The 19,374-nt window shown below is 40.2% G+C and overlaps 1 protein-coding gene across 3 annotated transcripts in view; it reads right to left on the reverse strand.

Moving 5' to 3' along the window:
• Nucleotides 1-14,449, reverse strand: part of EHF (ETS homologous factor) — a 47,791-nt gene extending 33,342 nt beyond the window's left edge. Inside the window, exons 1-2 of one of the 3 annotated variants that reach the window (XM_035116463.2) lie at nt 14,245-14,449; nt 13,412-13,551 (exon numbers count right to left, since the gene is read on the reverse strand). The gene's annotated coding sequence lies outside the window, so the exon portion shown is untranslated. Of the gene's footprint in view, nt 1-2,219; nt 4,741-13,411; nt 13,552-14,099; nt 14,117-14,244 lie in introns of those variants that run through there. The other 2 variants (XM_060274878.1, XM_035116472.2) reach the window with 2 other exon arrangements.
• Nucleotides 14,450-19,374: the final 4,925 nt, after the last annotated feature.

Genomic DNA, 19,374 nt, shown 5'->3' on the forward strand with positions numbered 1-19,374 from the left:
CTAAGGAAAAGAAAACAGTCCAGCCAGCCAGTCATCAAAAGGTTTTTCTATGGATCTTTATGTAGCTAACAGCAAGTACTGGTAAAGAAAGCAATGTAAAACATGGAACTAAAATTGTTTCATGTTGAGATCAACGGTTGGAACTATCACTTATGCCTTACCCAAAATTGTGGGTATTGCAAAAATAATACTAATAATAAATGCAAAGACAAAACTGCTCTAGTCGTCTTTGCATTTGTTATTAGTATTATTTTTGCATTTATTTCTGCATTTATACCCCACATTCCCTTCAAGGAATTCAAGGTCGTGTGCACATTTCCTCTCCACCCCATTTTATCTTCACAATAACCCTGTGAGGTAGGTTAGGCTGAATTAATCCCTCAGGGAAGAGGAGAATGGTGAGACCCATTTTAGCGTGGTAAAGGATATGTAACTAACTTGCCAAATGAAACCCCAAAGAGCATAGATTTTCAGACAATTATATACCACAGATTTTAAAAAGTCACAGGAACACGAGAAGAAGCACAGATAGGCTGCTAACTGTCTATCTGCAGGTCTTTTCCTCCCATTGACACAGATGCCAGGGTGACATGGCTTCAGTTTGTTTATTCCATATATAAGCATCCCTTGCTATTGATATTTCAGTCAATATTCCCAGTCGTTCAACAGAGAGTTGTTGGTGGGAAGGGGCCAAGTCTGATGAACAAGTCTGAAGTTAGAATAAACCATTTAGTGGCAATAGAATGGGAATAGGGTGAGGAGTAACAATGGGCTATTTTCTGACTTATTAGGATAGTCAGAAACTGGAACATTTTATGGAGCTGGTTGATACATCTGGGAGATCCGGAGTCCAGGGGAAGGGGGGTAGAATTAGACAAATGTGGTTAAAGGTATGATAGAAGAAATAACATTTGAATATATGGAAATTTTTGGGGTATAAATGTGAGGCTAAAGGAAGAATAAGAGATGGATGGAAAATAAAGTTAGATTTGGATTAATTAATGAATTATACGGTAGGTTGAGGGTATTTGGGGGATTTTTTTGGTTTTTTTTAGTATATTATAATTGGTTGGGAAATAATGGAAAAATTGTGCCAGAATGATTTAAGATGATAAAAGAAAATTGCTTAATTTAGATTTAATAAATGGACCCAATGTGGGGGGAATCGAGGAAGTCCGCAATGTTAATGTTAATGTAATGAATAGATATGTTTTTGCTTTTTTTGACTATGTTTTATTTTTGCTTTTTTGTTTTTCTTTTTGTGTTAAAATGTCTGAAAACCAATAAATATTTTTTAAAAATAGAATAAACAATTTAGAGGAGCAGACTGCATTGAAAAAATGCTAAATTAATTATACAGGTACTCAAAAAACTGCACGCGCGCCCGCACAAACACACACACACAACCAAATGCATCCCCAAATAGGAAGGTAAATCCGACATTTACTCATCTCTGTTTGTAATCATGTGGTCAGGAAGCTAGAATCAGAACAAGCTCAAGATGATGAGACAACAGACTGTCAAAGAGCCCCTTCAAGCGCAATTTTTCACACACACCTATAACAGCAGTGGGGGGGGGGCATTTTCCACAAGCCATGCCCACCCAGCATCTGTCAGGTGGGAGGTGCCATCCACCTGTAAAAAATGGCCTGCTGGGGAGCTCTGGATTTAGTCTGTTAGGCTGAGAAGGCTCCTGAGAACATATGAATAAAAAAGAAAATAGAGAGTGGACTGGATTCAGCTGTTAGTGGAAGCCAGCACAAGAACTCTTGCTACTGCAATGCTGCCCCTCCCTGTCTTCTGCCCCTGTGTTCCCCTCCAAGTCCATTTTGGAGGGTTGGGAGAACTCCCCTAGAAAAGTGCCTTGGGGGATAGAGGAGAGTTTGTTCCATAGAATGATAGAATGATCTCTTTGGTTCTATGTTAAATTCTACACCGTGTTTTCTTTTAACATTACGTAACCACAGCCAGGACAATTGGCTTCCAGGGCAAAGTCTACAGCCAATTAGTCATCGCTACATACCTGCATTTTCCACAAACACATTTGTGCTCAAAGTGATTTACTGGAGAAAACGATTTACTGGAAATAAGCAGTCTACAATAATTGCACATGATTATAACGCACGGCAGAAGTTGTGTTATCACTGCAGCATAACACAAAACAACTCAATAATTAGCAGTTCATTTAAAATGCAACAAAAAGTGAGCCTAAAGCTTACCAACAGGTCAAGTGACAACAGGGAGCTTCACGTCCCAAGCAGATCCAAAGCAGGCCCCGCCAACTCCGACAACAAAAAGAATATTTATACCTAGACACAACAGGCCAGAGAAAAACACCAGCCTTCTCAGGAACGCTCCTAGGGCCAAAGGGTGGGGCAAGCCAGGAGGAAACAGCCACCGCCAGATGGCAAGCATGGAGTCATTCTTTCCCCCTCCCTATGAGCACCAACACCTGCCTGTCCAAATATTAAAGTACTAATGCTACTGGCAACTCTACGTACAGTACATTCAAATCCCAGGCTGGCAACGCAGCAAAAAAGAAAAAAAGGCCAGGAAACGCCAGCAGCTGATCTAGACATCATATCCCAGATTCTTACTGTAAGTGTGTTTATGTCGGAGATAACCAACCGCGTGTACAAAGTGGAAGTGAAGATAGCAGCGCTTCTGTCTGGGCTGCCGTCTGGGCTTCAGCAGGTGCCTGATTGCCAAAATGTACTCTATGCACATGAGACTGGAGCTTTTCAGTACATAGAACAAATTCTTCTAGGCAAGCTCTGTCTCTAGCATATGCTTCTGTAGACGTGGGGTTTGAGCTGCTGGCCATAAACCCATTTCTGAGGTGCATTCATTCTGCGTGTGTTAAATGCCCCAAAGGCATGAGCCACATCTTTGCACTATTGGCAAGATTCTCTTGGCCAAGAGGGAAAGTAAATTATAACAAAATCCAGCCAAAAAATAAATAAAAGATGGTCATACTGTTGGAAGGAAATTACTTAAGACTGGTGCTGAATTTTTGCATTCCAATGAATGGTCAATGTAACAATGTCTCCCAACTACTGGGATACAGTATATATATTTGTTATATTTATATTTTATGCTTCCCAAATAGAGTTCAGAGAAGTATTTAACAGTAACCCTGTAAGATAAATTAAGTAGTAAGACAGTGATTGGATTGCTTAAGCCCCACTGAATATGTACGTACTGGATTCTAGCCTTAGTGATTTGTCTGAGGCCACCCAGAGGGCCTCATAGCTAAACAGAGTTTTCCATGTTACTATGCTGTGTCACGTTACTGATGAACAGAAGTGGTTTTGCATAAAACAAAGTTCCATCAAGAACCATTGCATCAAGATTCCTTATATGCAAAGGGGGGCTGGATGAGGCCACTGGACTCAAAGCCCCCTGCATTCCCCACTACACAATCTAATAAACTGGTGTATCTATTTTTTACAGGCTTCACCTGGTGTACAGAATTTTAGGAAACCTATCTCTGAAAACTAGGGATTGCTAACAGAATGCTGAGGATGTCATCAGACAACACCAGACAACTCTAAAATCCACAGTGCAATTTCATCCTCCAACTACTATACTTACTTTTAAATACTCAAATTATTTATTCGATTATCTCAGAAATTATGCCTCATCAATTTGAATTGGGTCAAGCTGGCCCTCAAGCTGACTTACAAGCAATAAAAGATACATAGATACATATAAAATAATAGAGAGTGTGTATGTGTCAGTAGAATACTGTATATGCTTGCAGCAAAAGCCAAAATATATTTACAATTCACCCAAAGAATGTGTTTCAAATTAAGTGAAAAACTGTCAGCCTAGTTTATTGTGGGAGGGCACTTCAGAACACTATTGCCACACTTAGAAAGACCCTGCCCCTTCATAAATACTTTGAGGGATGTTTTCACTATAGCTATACCAAATAATACTAAATATTATAAATATTACAAAGGTTCGTTCCTGTGAAGAAAGGTTCAAACATCTGAACTTTGCATTCAAATGCCACAGAGGTTGTGCTAATGTTTCCTATCTCCATACAGTCAGATGCTTGTATTTCTCAAAGTTTTCTGAAGTTGCACCACAAATTTGAACCAACAGAATTCTGAATCATTTTATATGCAGTTGTGTAATAATAATTGCATGTTTTGGTCAAACCCATTATAAAAAAAAGAGACAATTATGTTGGGTACATAGGATTTTCTAACCACAACATCTTGGCTGATTTTTTACACGGTCTTTAGATGGCATAAGAGAGCAATTATACTGTATTATAAATTAGTCACTCACCCAAACTCAGTTTTATATCAAAGCTGATTTAGGACTCATGCAAATTCAGGGTTGCATCTAACAACAAAAAGGCAGGTTTTACATATAAATGAATCACTTTAAGAATCATCATAGTAATCTTTCCTGGCTGTATCTTTGGCTAAGAACATAAGAAAACAAAGGACACAAAACTAGGAACCTGAGCATGTAGGACTGTTGTAAAAAGATTTGTTCTCTTCCTGCTGAGAAACCAGGTTAATTCAGTTACCAGCAAATATTGTGGCCTTTCTCCTTTATTTCCCCAAGTCATTGTGACTCAGATACCTTCTACTGCCCCACTTCTCAGGGAATAAAAGGTTTGCATTTTATTCAATCTTTTCCTATTCACTGGTAGGTAGCTGTGTTGGTCTGGGTCGAAGTAAAATAAGAAAATTCCTTCAGTAGCACCTTAAAGACCAACTAAGTTTTTATTTTGGTATGAGCTTTCATGTGCATGCACACTTCTTCAGATGTTCTTCAGGTATCTGAAGAAGTGTGCATGCACACGAAAGCTCATACCAAAATAAAAACTTAGTTGGTCTTTAAGGTGCTACTGAAGGATTTTTTTTATTTTCCTATTCAGAATAGGACCAAAATGTTAGTTGCTAGTATTCGTGCTGGTCTGTAGGAAGAAAGCCTCTGGAGAGTGATCTTTCCTGTTCCATGTTCTTTTGAATTTCCATGTGCTGCAGCTATAATAGAATCTGAGAGTGCCTTCTGGCTCCATGATTCAGGAATCATGATGTTAACATTGATTTTTGCTAATAAAACTCCTTTGCTCTAATCTTTTTTATTGCTACAATACAGATAAAGTACTAGCTAGAACCTTGCTCAAGTGACAAAAGTTGAATATTTTCATTAGGATTCTTACTAACTTCTTTCTATTTTAATTTGTTGGAAGCCACCCATAGTGGCTAGGGCAAGCTAGTCAGATGGGTGACTAACAACAACAACAACAACAACAATGCTATATGGAGCATCACCCACTGCCACTTTGCTCAGGATTTCAGAATGAGGCATTTGTTTTGACCAATGGCCTCAGCAGTATGCAGAAAAGTCAAGACAAAGTTTCAAGTGAAGCTCTAGACAGCTCCATGTAGTGCTTAAGCTGGAGACTCCATGGATGACATCCAATGATGTCCACCTGCTTGCACAATGGAAATCAATATATGCAAAGGGATTTCTGGCTACCCTGCATGGCTTCACGGCCAGCTGCAGAGAGTCCTCCAACACTCCAGAAGAAAAAAGAACAGAGAAGCCTTGCTAGATCTTACCCCAAAGAGCAGATCTGAGGTGTTTCAGCAGCAGCCATCACCATAACTGTGTATATGTGAAGTCGGTATCACTCGTTTCACTCCTTCGTCCCTTTTCCTCCAAGAAGCTTGGAAGAAACCACACACCATTTTCTTCTTATCCCTTATAATCCCTTTTGAGACTATATCTGATAGTTTTATAAACACATAGTTGATAGACTTTGAAAGCTTCTTGATCTTTGAATTTAGAATTGCAATCCTGCCATCACATTAAAGTAGATCATTATCACTCGCCGTCTGTTCCAAATGAGGAAATAAATGCATATTTATTATAAATTGGGAATCCAGTAGTTGCATCCAATGGAAAATGGCTCTTTTTATATAAAACAGGATAGTTAATTACTCCATTGGTTGATAAGCCATGTTTTCAACTACACTTCCTGTTTACTGCACCTGTAACCTAAGCATGCTGCATTCTACATATAGTTTGGTGTTTAATTATGAAAGAATGTCACAACAATACAGTAGTAATTTATTATAATACTAAAGAAATCTGAATTATATTTGTCCAAGTTACATCACCTTTACCTAGATTCTGTTGATAGCTGTTCATTTTTATTTAACTATGTCTTTGCAGGACTACGGACCCAGGTGGCGCTGTGGTTAAACCACTGAGCCTAGGGCTTGCTGATCAGAAGGTCAGTGGTTCGAATCCCTGTGACGGGGTGAGCTCCCGTTGCTTGGTCCCAGCTCCTGCCAACCTAGCAGTTCAAAAGCACGTCAAAATGCAAGTAGATAAATAGGAACCGCTACATCGGGAAGGTAAACGGCGTTTCCATGTGTTGCTCTGGTTTGCCAGAAGCGGCTTTGTCATGCTGGCCACATGACCTGGAAGCTATACGCCGGCTCCCTCGGCCAATAATGCGAGATGAGCGCGCAACCCCAGAGTCGGTCACGACTGGACCTAATGGTCAGGGGTCCCTTTACCTTTACCTTGCAGGACTACATCCAAATCATTTGTGTCTTATTCCAAAACATTTGGGCAATCAGAAGTTCTGGAAAATATGTATCTATCTGCATAGGACTGTAGCGACATGATAAAGTTAGATAACAAGAAGCTAGGAACATCATTTATTTTCTTCTTCTTCTTTAGCGATCACTCATAGCCAAGTAAGATTGTCTTCCATGAACAGGGTCCAAGTCAGACTAAGTTGGTCAATCTAGCTTAATATTGTCTACACCAACCAGCAGAATCTCTTTGAGATTCAGACAGGAGTCTTTTCCAGCTCTACTAGACAGAATCTAAGACTTTTTGCATGAGCTATACTACTATACTGAGTTGTGACCCATCCCCTATATAAATTAATTTACTAACAGGAGCTCTGGGTAAATTGTTTTCTTAACCAGGTTCAGATAGTTGTGTACTATGGCTTTTAAATTGGAGCACTTGAGTTGAGCTGTTCATTTCAGTGCAGCATTACCCACAATATATAAAATATCCAGCTTCTTGATACTGAAGTTGAAGCAAATGCTTCAGGAGACAGAGTCCACAGATGAGCAGATTTCATGCAGGTTTTTATTCAGGACCAGCCCACCCATGAGGCAAAAGCAAGAGATCCACCAGGGCAGCAGATCCAGTTGTCAATCTTTCTTCCCCACTTGCTCCTGTTGTAGATATTCCTTAACCCCCTCCTTCTTCACTGGCAGGAAAGGGGGTGCCATTTTGGAGTCCACTTGGGGTGCCAAAATGCCTTGGGTGGGCCCTAGTCTGTACTTGAGTTCATTGAAATCAATAGGTTACCAACTTTGCATAGGACTGCATTTTTTCTACTCACACAGCACGACCTAGAAGACACATCAGCTCACAACTATCCAGTCTAGAAGAGGCCGTCACATTATTTTTCCTTCGCCCATCTTTGAAGGCACCTTGCAATTATACGTTTCCTGTGGCTGAAACATTAACAGATGACACTCTTCCCCTTGAGGACATTATTGTGGTCCTTCAGATGCCACCCTCTTGCCTGCAGGATATCAAAGAGGGAAAATTCTAACCCCACCCAGACACAAAGGAGTATTTGTACTAATGCTTTGAGGGTGCTGACTGAGCCCATTTCATAGTTGCAGTCAAACAAGACAGATTTGCATAGGGAATGAAATGTGTGGCACTTAATTTGGAATGGGGTATTTGGGATTTCACAAGCTAAAATGAGGGTGCAACTGACATTTTTTTTGAAATATTCATGCAATCAAGCAAATATATCCAGACATGATTGAATTCCGTACAACAGAGGTCTAAATTAGGTTATATCCATATATGCAGGGAATGAGCTATACTTTTAAAAGTATTATCTTCAGCAATGAAGCTGTTATTATCACTGTTGACATTTACTGTATGATGTCAACTTCTATGTATCTAATTTGCTTAATAGTGTTTACTTTGTGCCTTTAAAGGCTGACCAAATAACACAACTACTTGGAGTTATATATGCTTTCTGAGAACTAGAAATACAATTAATCTTACAATAACCTTTATTTATGTGTGCCTTGATCTAGGGACCTGTGTGGCTTTCCTTGTTCATTTAGAGAAGGCAGCTAAATGCTTGCAAAGAAAATTTCACATGGAGCTGACCAGTCAATTGGAATTAATAGGGAAACTCTCCTAGACATGTTTTTGTATGTCCATCAGAGATCACATCACAAATGAAAGCACTCATGGAAATTACCCAATTAATTCCCTAGTTTAAACATTGCTTTTTGAAATATGTCCTAGCTAATTTTTTAGCTGGCAACTTTTAACTTTTAACCATTTCTTGAAATACTTTTCTACAATATAAGTTAAAAGTCTTTTTTTTAAAAAAATGAAATCCAGCTTTCCAAGAGTTTTCCTTGACACAGTTGCTCTTCAGTACTTCAGGGACTTTATATCAAATGACAATATTTCTTTATTGAAACTCTAGGCGTTATTGCTTGAAAGACTAAATGTAGTGTTCCTTCCCGATATGGTATCTTAAGCACAACACATCTCAAAGAGTTCCTTAGTTCATGATGACGTTCTCTTTCTTTCTTTCTTTCTTTCTTTCTTTCTTTCTTTCTTTCTTTCTTTCTTCTTTCTTTTAAAAAAGTTTTTTCCCCAATTAATTAATACAATTCACCTTCAAACCAAGGAAAGCAAAGAATATGGTTTAACATCACCACCAAAAAGAGATGAAAAATGCTCATTTCTCAACCAATCTGTTCTCAATCACATTATCTTTTGCTCAGACATGCTGTGTTATTGCTGTACCGCATATTCTTAACAACTACAAAACTTTATAATGTTGAGGAGCAGATAGTTTCACCACCCCTTCACAGTCAGGAGGTTGGTGGCCATTCACACATCATCCACATATCCTTCAAAACAATTCAAAATAATATTTATTGGTTTTCTCAGTATTTCATATCCAGTAATGTAGCCCAAACTTTGCCTCCAATAACCTTGATTTTTTTTCTATATCCTCTATATCCTGTACAAATAATCTGCACCACATCTCCAACAATAGTCATGGGACAGCTTATAATATACAATATACAATATTGTATATACAATATACAATATAATATACAAGTTAAGACCATGGGAGAGGTCTTAAAATAGTTATGTTTCAAATTCATTGCTATCACTACTTTACAAATACTGTCCCCTGTCTACCAGTGTGTGTATGTGTGTGCGCGCGTACACACACACGTTTGCAGAGGTCAACAGAGTAGTCAGCTGAATACAGGAGAGAAAACAAGCAGAAGCAAGCAGAGATATGTCCCCCAGAAAGAGTGGGATGCATTTCTGCTGCTAAATAGATCAGAAAATAAGCTATATTTAATTTACAAGTATATAAGTCCATTCAAGATTTATGCCAGTATTATTTTTTGTGATAAAAATTATTTCAGAATTGTACACATTTTAAAGTAGTGCTAATTTCCCTGCAATATCATCATTTGCAGGGCTTTTTTCCCAGCTGGAACTCAGTTCTAGCACCTCTCAGTTGGATGCCATTGCCATTATAAGAGAACAAGGGGTGAGTTCCAGCACCTCTTTTTCTAGAAAAACAGTTCTGATCATTTGGAATTATAATGCATGCATTGCAACATTTCTTTATTGAAAAATGTGGTGTGTTTTTTTTTAAAAAAAGTATGTTAAAAGTGCCTCTTTGCAAGACATAAAAGTGCCCTTTTGAATTCACCTCCTTTCCTTCATGAAAATCGATCCTTTAAAATGCCCCATGGTTCCGGGCTTAGGCAGTTTGGTCCTCAATGGCCTCTACCCATGCAGCATTAGGTTTTAATGCAGCTTTGTACAATTATGTCACATTTGTTTCCAAAGGTCTTCTTAAGATCATGGCTGTACGCAAGAGCAATCCTAAGAGTGCATACCAAAAAATCCCCCTGAGATCACTTGGATTTACTTTATATGTTGCAGCCTAAAGCCCTTTTAATTCACCCTCTCCTCAGAAACAGACAAGTTGAGTTCACAAGGCCTAGTGTTGCATCTGGATATGGAAAAGCCAAATTCACGTTCTTGCTCAGCTATGAAGATGACCAAGTGGTATCAAGTGTCACTATCTCAACATAACTTAGTCTCCCTACCTGCAATACTTGGGAAATAATAATAATATTTATTATTTATACCCCGCCCATCTGGCCGGGTTCCCCCAGCCACTCTGGGCGGCTTCCAACAAAATATTAAAATACAGAAATCCATCAAACATTAAAAGCTTCCCTAAACAGGGCTGCCTTGAGATGCCTTCTAAAGGTCTGGTAATTGTTGTTCTCTTTGACCTCTGGTGGGAGGGCATTCCACAGGGTGGGTGCCACTACCGAGAAGGCCCTCTGCCTGGTTCCCTGTAACTTGGCTTCTCGTAGCGAGGGAACCGCCAGAAGGCCCTCGGTGTCCGGGCAGAATGATGGGGGAGGAGACGCTCCTTCAGGTATATTGGACCGAGGCTGTTTAGGGCTTTAACGGTCAGCACCAACACTTTGAATTGTGCTCGGAAACATACTGGGAGGAGAATTGCAATAACATAGTGCCAAACATATCAGAGGTGACTAAAAGCTTGCTAATTTGTGGCCTTTGTTCTGAGGAAAAAGGAAATTCCAAAGCTGGGGAGCAGTTGCCAAGAAGACCTCTGTGCATACCCACACTTGACAACCTCTGCACACACAAACACACCCCAGTGGCTTGCGAACGGCTTCTCCATGGTGTGAATTCGCAGTGCTTGAGTGAAAATTGCAATTATGCAGGCAGGGCAAATCATGTGGGCCTTTACCACCCCATAAGCCCCTTTCTCCAGCAATTCTGGTTGCCGGGAGTGAGTGGGGTGGATACCATAACAATCAGCTGATTGAAATGTGTTTTTCCTTGGTAGAGACAAGTTAGATTTCATAGATGTCTCCTTAGATTCCCACCTCTAGTTGTTCAGAATCTGACTTTTAAACAAATACTATTAGAAATGTCCACAGTGTTCTGATGATTATATTTTGTAGTAGAATGTCCCTATTTTCTGAGGACTGTTGGAGGGTATGTTATGCTTGTTTTCTCTGATAGTGCATGATCATTGGGCATATTGGGGAACTGTGTTTTCCAGGATTAATGGACCATATGTCACAGCAACTTCTCATACATAATGTGATCTCCTATTTCCTTGCAATCCCTTTCTTTGCTTTTTCTTCACAGTACTCCGTCAGTCTTCCTTTGTGATCAATTTAAGACTTTGCGGGGAGTAACTGTGTGTCTGTGCAATACTACTTAACAAATGTGTCAACTGTCTCATAGAGAAGGTTGTTGGTTTTGTGCAATTATGTTGAAATTCTGGAATTGACCATTTTCAGTGAAAACACTTTTTTCCTTTTTTTAAAAAAAATGACCGTTTATCCAAATGAAAATAAAATGGAGGAACCAGTTATGCTACCCTGAGATTGGAAGAAGGATGTGAAAAGAAAGAAAGAAAGAAAGAAAGAAAGAAAGAAAGAAAGAAAGAAAGAAGCCTGTGGTTTAGCATGTAAACAGTGCCTTACGGTGCAATTCCATGCATGTTTATTTGGAAGTAAAACTGTGTTCGGTGTGAAGCCTTTGTAAGTATGTTTAGGATTACAACCTTATTTATGTTTACTCCACTGTCCTACTAATTAACTCAGTAATTAACTTCACTATATTAAATAAGACTTACTTCTAGAAAATGTTCACACAATCACAACCGAATTTGCATTTGCTGCTGGTCAAAAGAAGAACAAAAAGAGAATGGGAAATAGAACATCTTCTGCTGGATAAAAAAGGTTGACTAACTACTTCAGTTTTGTTTTCCACTTTGTATCTGCACACATTGTGTTTTTGTGTTATTCAAATGAAATGCATATGGCAGCTGAAGCTATTTTACTCTTTTGCATTTATTTTCTATAACAAGAAGCCTGCATGCCTTTCATTCTACCACTTGACATAAAACACTTCTTAACCACCAGCCCCATTGATAAGAATGCAACTGTGGTTAATAAAAAGAAGGGGTTAGGTTAAAACATTGACCAGTTAGTTATATCTGAATTTTATGTACTCAGGTTTTCTCTTTGGTGCACCAAACAGTATATTCTAGATTAATCAAGCATTTTAAAAAACTGCACGTATATGACTGAGGAGTTATTGAACAAATTAAAGTGCCTATTCAGCATACATACTATGTACTTCAATTTGCGCAGTTTGCCATTATAGAACTGCAAGTAGAAAATATTTTTTAAATAGCCCTACCGTTGTTGTTTCATGGTTATTCAAACTAAATGTCAATGAAAGCCAAAGGAAAGGAACACACCAATACAGTCAGATTAAAATTCTGAAGGTCATAACTTTGTTTATATGCTATTCTTATATTCAGAAACACAAAGAATGTTAACCTATAAGAGCATGGATTCAACATGGTGACCTGCCACTGAAGAAGTGGAATTTGTCTTAAGAAGTGAATAGTAACTGACCAAGATCATAGTGAAACCTTGTGTAAATTTGTTGTTGATCAACACAGCACAGGAGTATCAACCCTTGAGACAATTTCATGATACGAAATTATTAGTAGCCCAGGTTATAATGACAATTGGGTGATAGGAAACAATTGATAAGTTGGACCCAGAAGCCCAACTGAAGCAGACCAGTGGTTTTGTGAGAACATTGCAACGTCTCCTTCACCAGACAGGCAATCAATATATCTGCAGACGATCAGCAACAATATTATATTCAGCAGGCCTGATTACAAAGTCCATACTTCAATGCTAACCCACAAATATAATTTGAAGCACTTGAGAAATTAGGAGCAACTCAGTATACAGAAGCTGGCATGCCCACAATTGGGGTGCCCGGTACTAAATTAACATAGACTTGAAAACATATCGAATTGTTTGCATTTTATCCCTCTGAACATTAGCCTACTTTACCTTACTAAATTAGGACTAATAGCACAATAATCACTGTAACTAAAGGTAGGAGATATTAGTAGTAGTCATAGCAGCAGCACTAGTAGAACAACTTTAAACAAAAACAAAATGCCCAGTGTATTGCCGGTTGAGCCAATGAATCCTGCACAGAATTAGGATATTTTAAACCCATTTATTTTAATGGGATTTGAGCTGCCCGTACGTAGCCAAAATCTCTTAATGAGAGCTTTTCAACACCCTTTGATCAAAGCATTTTAGTTGCATTTTCGAGGCAAGGTTGGAACATCATCGTTATGCCAGAGATTAGTTCATACTTGTGCACCTCTAGATTTTATCCCTAGTGGCAGAGTTATTTGTTTAAAATGAGCTGAGCAGCACGCTGAGTTCAAAGCCCTTACCTCATTTAGCTGCTGGTTCTGTTGGGGAAATCCTTTAGCTGCAGCCGCGAAAAGACTGATCAGGTGTTATGCCAGATGTTAGGTACACATAGGTGGCAGGCTATCACTTCAAAAAACCTCGCAGCAGTGAAGACAGATGCCTGTGATATTAATTTAAAAACATATTTTAGAATGTTTAGCTGGCCAATTGTGGAATTCCTTAGGTCACTTCCTGTTATTCTGATTGGATCGTCTAAAACAAAACTTTAAAAAACCCCACAGGGATTGCAAACATTTGCATACAGCCAGCCAACTCACACCTTCCCGCACAAACAAAACAAGTCTAACCAGGTTACACTTCTGTCCCAAGAACAAAAGAGAAAGAGCCCCGTTAATGGATGAGGCATTGGTTTCGTGTGTGTGTGTGTGTGTGTGTGTGTGTGTGTGTGTTTAAGACGATCCCATTTATTTTATTTTATTTTTTGCTAAGGACAAGTTATTTCAGGCAGTTAATATAACTTGAAGAAAGAAAAGGAAAAGCAAACTCCAGAAACGTGGCCATCATTTCTGACAGCTGAAACCGGCTTGGGGGTGGGTGGGGGAAAGAACCAGAAAACGAAGAGTATGGAATAGATTTGCATTAACTACAAGCTCAAGCAAATGTTCCAGCACCGAAGGATTATCTTTCTCCTCCCTGGTGTTCACTTACCCTCATTGAACTATGTCATATATTAGAGAGTTTGTCTCTGTGCCTTTCCTTCCCCCATATTATTTCTGTGTGCGCACACCACAAAGGCACAGTAGAAAACAGAACAAAAACAAAAAAAACTTGGCACAAACTGAAAACTGCATACCTGCACAAGGAGTGACTGTGGATGTGGCAATCAATGCACAAAGGGGCAGCCAGAGTGTAAGACTTGTGCCGGTGTCCATGGTGCTTTTCAGATTCTACCCAGCCTCTGCTATCTGCTCAGAAGAGAGACAGTTTGTACATTGCTTTGCCAAGCCCTGGCCATGTAGCACTGGGTCCATGAGAAGCTCCACACAATTGGTACCCTTCAAATGGATTGAGCAGTAGCTGCGCTTTTGACTTCGTACAGAAGAATGCCGTGCCAACTGGCTCCAGGTGACGGAAACCACGTGTGAGCAAACTGTAGCTTAATTCCTGCACCTCTTTAACCTGACTAGGATAAGGAACAGAGTACCAGAGATAGATGGCATTGACACATTCAGAAAAATGGCTGGTGGTTGAATATAAACTAATAAGAGAGAACAGCCACGGTGGGTATTGGAGGGGGGCTTAGTTTTGCATTTAGTCAAAAGGAGAGGGCTGGTGTAGCACAATTTTGCACCTTTGCACATGCCTGCAGAGAGAGATGCCAAATTCTGTTGCCAGGTCTGTGTAAATGAATAGCCTCATCACAGGTTAAAAAGAGTTAAGAGCTTCCCTATTAGAAGGAGTAGCTCAGTTGTTGCAGAGACACCAAACACAACTTTTCCATTGTTGACCAATAATCTACCCATGAGGCTGGATACTGGACTCCATTGGTTGGGAGATCTAGTCTACAAATCTGGACTCCTCAATTCTATTCACGAATGTAATTCACATTTGCTTTCAGAACTTAAAATCCCTGGAATGTTATTGATTTGTTATCTATTCTCCATGCCTTTGTGGTCTCAGCTAAAACATGGCGGGAGTAGCGTACATAGAGCTCCAAGTACTGCATGCAAAAGAGTGCAGCTGGTCGTGGTTCAAGGCTGCTATGCAACATCCGCAAAGAGCATGTTTTGGTTTGGTTTTCTCAGTGGTGTTGCCGTAAAATTTAAAGTGCAGAAGCTAATCAGTGCAGCCTCTATAGCCACATACCCAGAGTCCATACCCATATCCCCAAGATATGTCCAAAAATGCAAAGCGCTGTACAGCTATACACTCCCAAAATAAGCATGACATTTGTTTTATTTTAATCAGCTGCTGGTCAAAGAACAGTGATTTGACAAAGGGTGGTACAGTGTTAGGATGTTGGACTTTGGCAAGGAAGTCTTGGGTTCACATCTCTGACAAGTAGGGATGGGCAAATCTGTCAATTTTTGTTACTCTCAGTTACCAATTTTTCCATTTGTAAGTTCAGTTCTCCATATTTCCACATTAACCTGGATATTTTTTAAAAAATTCAAGTCCTTATGAAAATTCATCAGCATACACATATTTGCAAGCAATTTCCCCTAACATGAGCACCTTTGCAAATCAGTTTTCCCTAATGAAATTAATTTTCACTGTTATATTCACTTTTATGCACACTACTTGGATTGGATTACTTGAACAGAGAACTGCACCGCAAAATCCACAGAATGCAATTTCAAAGGCCCGACGTGTTTTGGTTAGCATATTTTTCCAGAAAATATGAATTTCTAAGTTTACCTTTGAAAGCAACGTCAATAAAATGTCTTCCCCATCCCTACTGACCAGCCATAAAGCTCACTGGGTGACCTCGGATAAGTTGCTGTCTCAGCCTAGCCAACAAAGGGATCATGTGCCTGGCCAGACCAAAATTCCAGCCCTGCACATCAAGAATACAACACTAGCATATATGGCATGAGCAGATTATGTTGTCATTTATGGTATCTTTACCAATACCTGTCAGCAGACTCTACATCAGATCTCAGCCCTATCAAACAACTGCTGAGGGCCCACCACTGACCCTGTTGTCAACCCAAAATGGTGGCTACAGTTATCTGGGCCTGACACTCCTCTCAGGGATGATCAGCCACCATTTCCCCCAGCCAGCACTGCTACCATCATACCTTGACAGCTAGAGTGGCATTTTTGCTTCTACTGCTACCATCACTTCAGCTACAACGGTGGAAGAAAACTGTCATGCTGCACACGCACACCTGCCAGCTATTGCTGTTGAGGGAAGGGGAGGAGTTCATGCTGTAGAGGGGGAAACTATGCCAAACAAAACCAGTCCTGATTATAGGAGGTTGAGAGGCACTCACTTGCTTAAGGCAACCTTGGGAGTGGATGCAATATCTGATCCAGGTGGATCAATATCCATTCAAGGTGGATGCAATATCTGATCCGGGACTGCTGCTCTGTTTCTTATACTGAGATACACCAATTCTCACAAAGGGTTGTAATTTGTGACACAATGCCATAAATCACTGTTGTTAAACATTAGTGTTTTTTAAAGCAAGACTAGCTGTAGCTCTTGACATGGGTCCAGGTCTGTATTGTTGTCTTCCTTTTCCCTTAGTGACCATTCCTCCAATCCCAACTAGGTGGCTATGAAGGATCCATGGAGGAGCAGATCTTCTCTGGTTGCAACATTGCAGGCAAGATGAATTTTAAAAAAATTGTCCAGTAGCACCTTAAAGACCAACTAAGTTTGTTCTGGGTATAAGTTTTTGTGCGCATGCGCACTTCTTCAGATACTTCTTCAGATTTCATGCATGCACACAAAAGCTTATACCCAGAACAAACTTAGTTGGTCTCTAAGGTGCTACTAGAAAGTTTTTTGTTTTTTTCCCCTACTGCATCAGACCAACACGGCTACCTACCTGATTCTGAATTGCAGGCAAGGAAATTGACTAGGTGCAGTGGGTAGATTAAGGACAGTTGGAGCAATTGGAAATAGCAACAGCAGCAGAGATGTTTGACTGCTGTCATGAGGTCAAGGTGCAGTTCTAACTGTTAGAACAAATAAGCCAGATGTATCCCATAGGTAGGCTGATTCTACTTTTGAGCCTCTACTGGGTTGCTCAGGTAAGTGTTGTGACTGCTGCAGGAAAGACCAGCGTTGACCTCAGCGCCAATAGATTCCACCTGTGAGTTTCACCACATGATGGTATGTAATTCAAACCAGCTCTGCTTCCCGAAGTAGGTCAAAAATACACAAGATTTCTTCATATGCATACACCATGCCATATAGTTACAATATTGTGACTCACCTGTGCCAGTAAATATGATCACTTACCGTAAGTACAAACAACTTGCACAGGCACTATATCGGCATCCAGCTACCTTTGACAGACTGATGATCATGGAAAGAAGAAAAATATGAACATGGAGAGGAACGGTTTACGCTCTTCTTCCTGTACTTAATATTGGAGGGGGCACAAATGGTGAAGGAGAAATATGCCACGAGATTCTAACTTAATATGGCTCACTTATTTTGTACATAACGAGCACATAGATGCTGTTGTCCCATTTATTGCAGTTCCCCTCCCAAATTGGTCAGCATTAGGGCACAAACAGCGGGGTTGTTCACAGAAAACTCCCCAGGACGTTCATAAATAGTGTGAAGAAAAGTGGGGTTGCGCCTGCAAGCCATGCCCCTGGATAGAGATACATGCCAGCCACACGGACACAGTGACCAGACATTCAGCATCAGTATGAGGAGTCTGTGCTTGCACTGATCTTATCCTGGCAGCGGCTTCTGACTTTGACTCCTTGCAGGCAATGCACCTGTGTTTAACCATAATTTTGTTGGGGGGGGGGGCTCCTGTAGCAGCAGCACTGGTATGGTGCAAGGGAGCCAGTGTGAATCAGTCATGTCCTATGGAAAGTGGACAAGGCAATGGGGTATGCAGTGGCACATCTGGGTGGTAGGGTCATGCAGCATGCAGGCATTACATTTGGCATTATATTTGGCCTGATATCAACCAGATGGTGTGCATTTATCATCTGCTGGCAAGGAGGCTTGGTTGCTAGATGTATACTGGGGTCTGTGAAATTGGTTGCAGCTGTAGGTAGCCAGTGAGGTGAGCTAGTGAGGTAGCGGCAGCTTGTGTGGTAGATAAGGTATTGGGTTGAATGCTTTGTTTACTCCCAGATTGGGGGGCGGGGCGGTGAGTGATGGTGCATCACTCCCTTGATCAGGTATGATATCTCAGGGTACCCCAGTAAGGGGGTACCTTCCAGACACTGGCAGCACTGGGTGGTAGCAAGGTTGGGGCTGGGCAGTTGCACTAGCGCTGCCACAGCAGGTATTTGAATTTGCAAAATTTTGTGGAAAGGGAATAGAATTAAAGGAAAAGAAACATTTATTTGTGTAAATATTTATTTGCGTGTCGAGACACCGAAGCCACCCTCTCGTTGATCATTAAGACACAAGGACACAGATATTAGGTGAACGGTTATTGGGCAAATTTGGGCCACAACTTTATTGGTGTAAATATTTATATACAACACTGATTGTTGTGCGGACATCTCAAGGTGGTGTATGACAATTGCACAAAATATGATACAAATACAATCAAAAACTCTAAACATGGGGGGGGGGTTAAAAAAGCAGGAATTTTAAATATCCTTAAAATCAGTAGCTTGCAAAAGCCATGGTAAAAAGAAAAGGAAAAGTTTTCAGCATGCTCTGGAACTGCATCACGGTTGGTGCATGGCTTACTTCTAGGACGAGACCATTCCAGAGACCACCACAGAGAAGATCCTGACTTGTGATGGATGTCTGCAGGCAAAAGTGACACCGACTACAAACAATTTCATCCTGCCTTCTGTCTGCTTAAGATCGCCAATTTTCGGTGCGGCTGCATACAATGTAAAAAGAGGTTTGGGTTGGGTTTTTTTTTAACCTTTACATACAAATGGATGTGTTAAAAAAAATTAAAATGCAGACGAGTCAAGCACCTGCAAATCAATAACCTCCTTCTTTGTATTTATTGCAGACATATCGCTCACTTTCATTTTTCGCTCAGTACCTTTGGACTCTGAATTGTTCAGCCCTCTCCATGCTTGTGAATACACCTTTGTCTACAGCTACCACAGGCAAATACTTTGGAACCAGTTCATCCTATCTCTAATATCAACACAAAGTACAGTGGTATTAATATGCAAATATCAGGTTTATGATTAACGGCTTTAAAATTCCGATGAATCAGGAGCACTTTCAAAACTACTCGTTTGCAGCTGAGTTTAGAGAGTGCACCCTTTGCTCGCTGCATTTGAATTTCAGGAAACAGTGCGGTCTCTA

Source organism: Zootoca vivipara, chromosome 1 (assembly GCF_963506605.1).
Source record: "Zootoca vivipara chromosome 1, rZooViv1.1, whole genome shotgun sequence".
Lineage (NCBI taxonomy): Eukaryota > Metazoa > Chordata > Lepidosauria > Squamata > Lacertidae > Zootoca > Zootoca vivipara.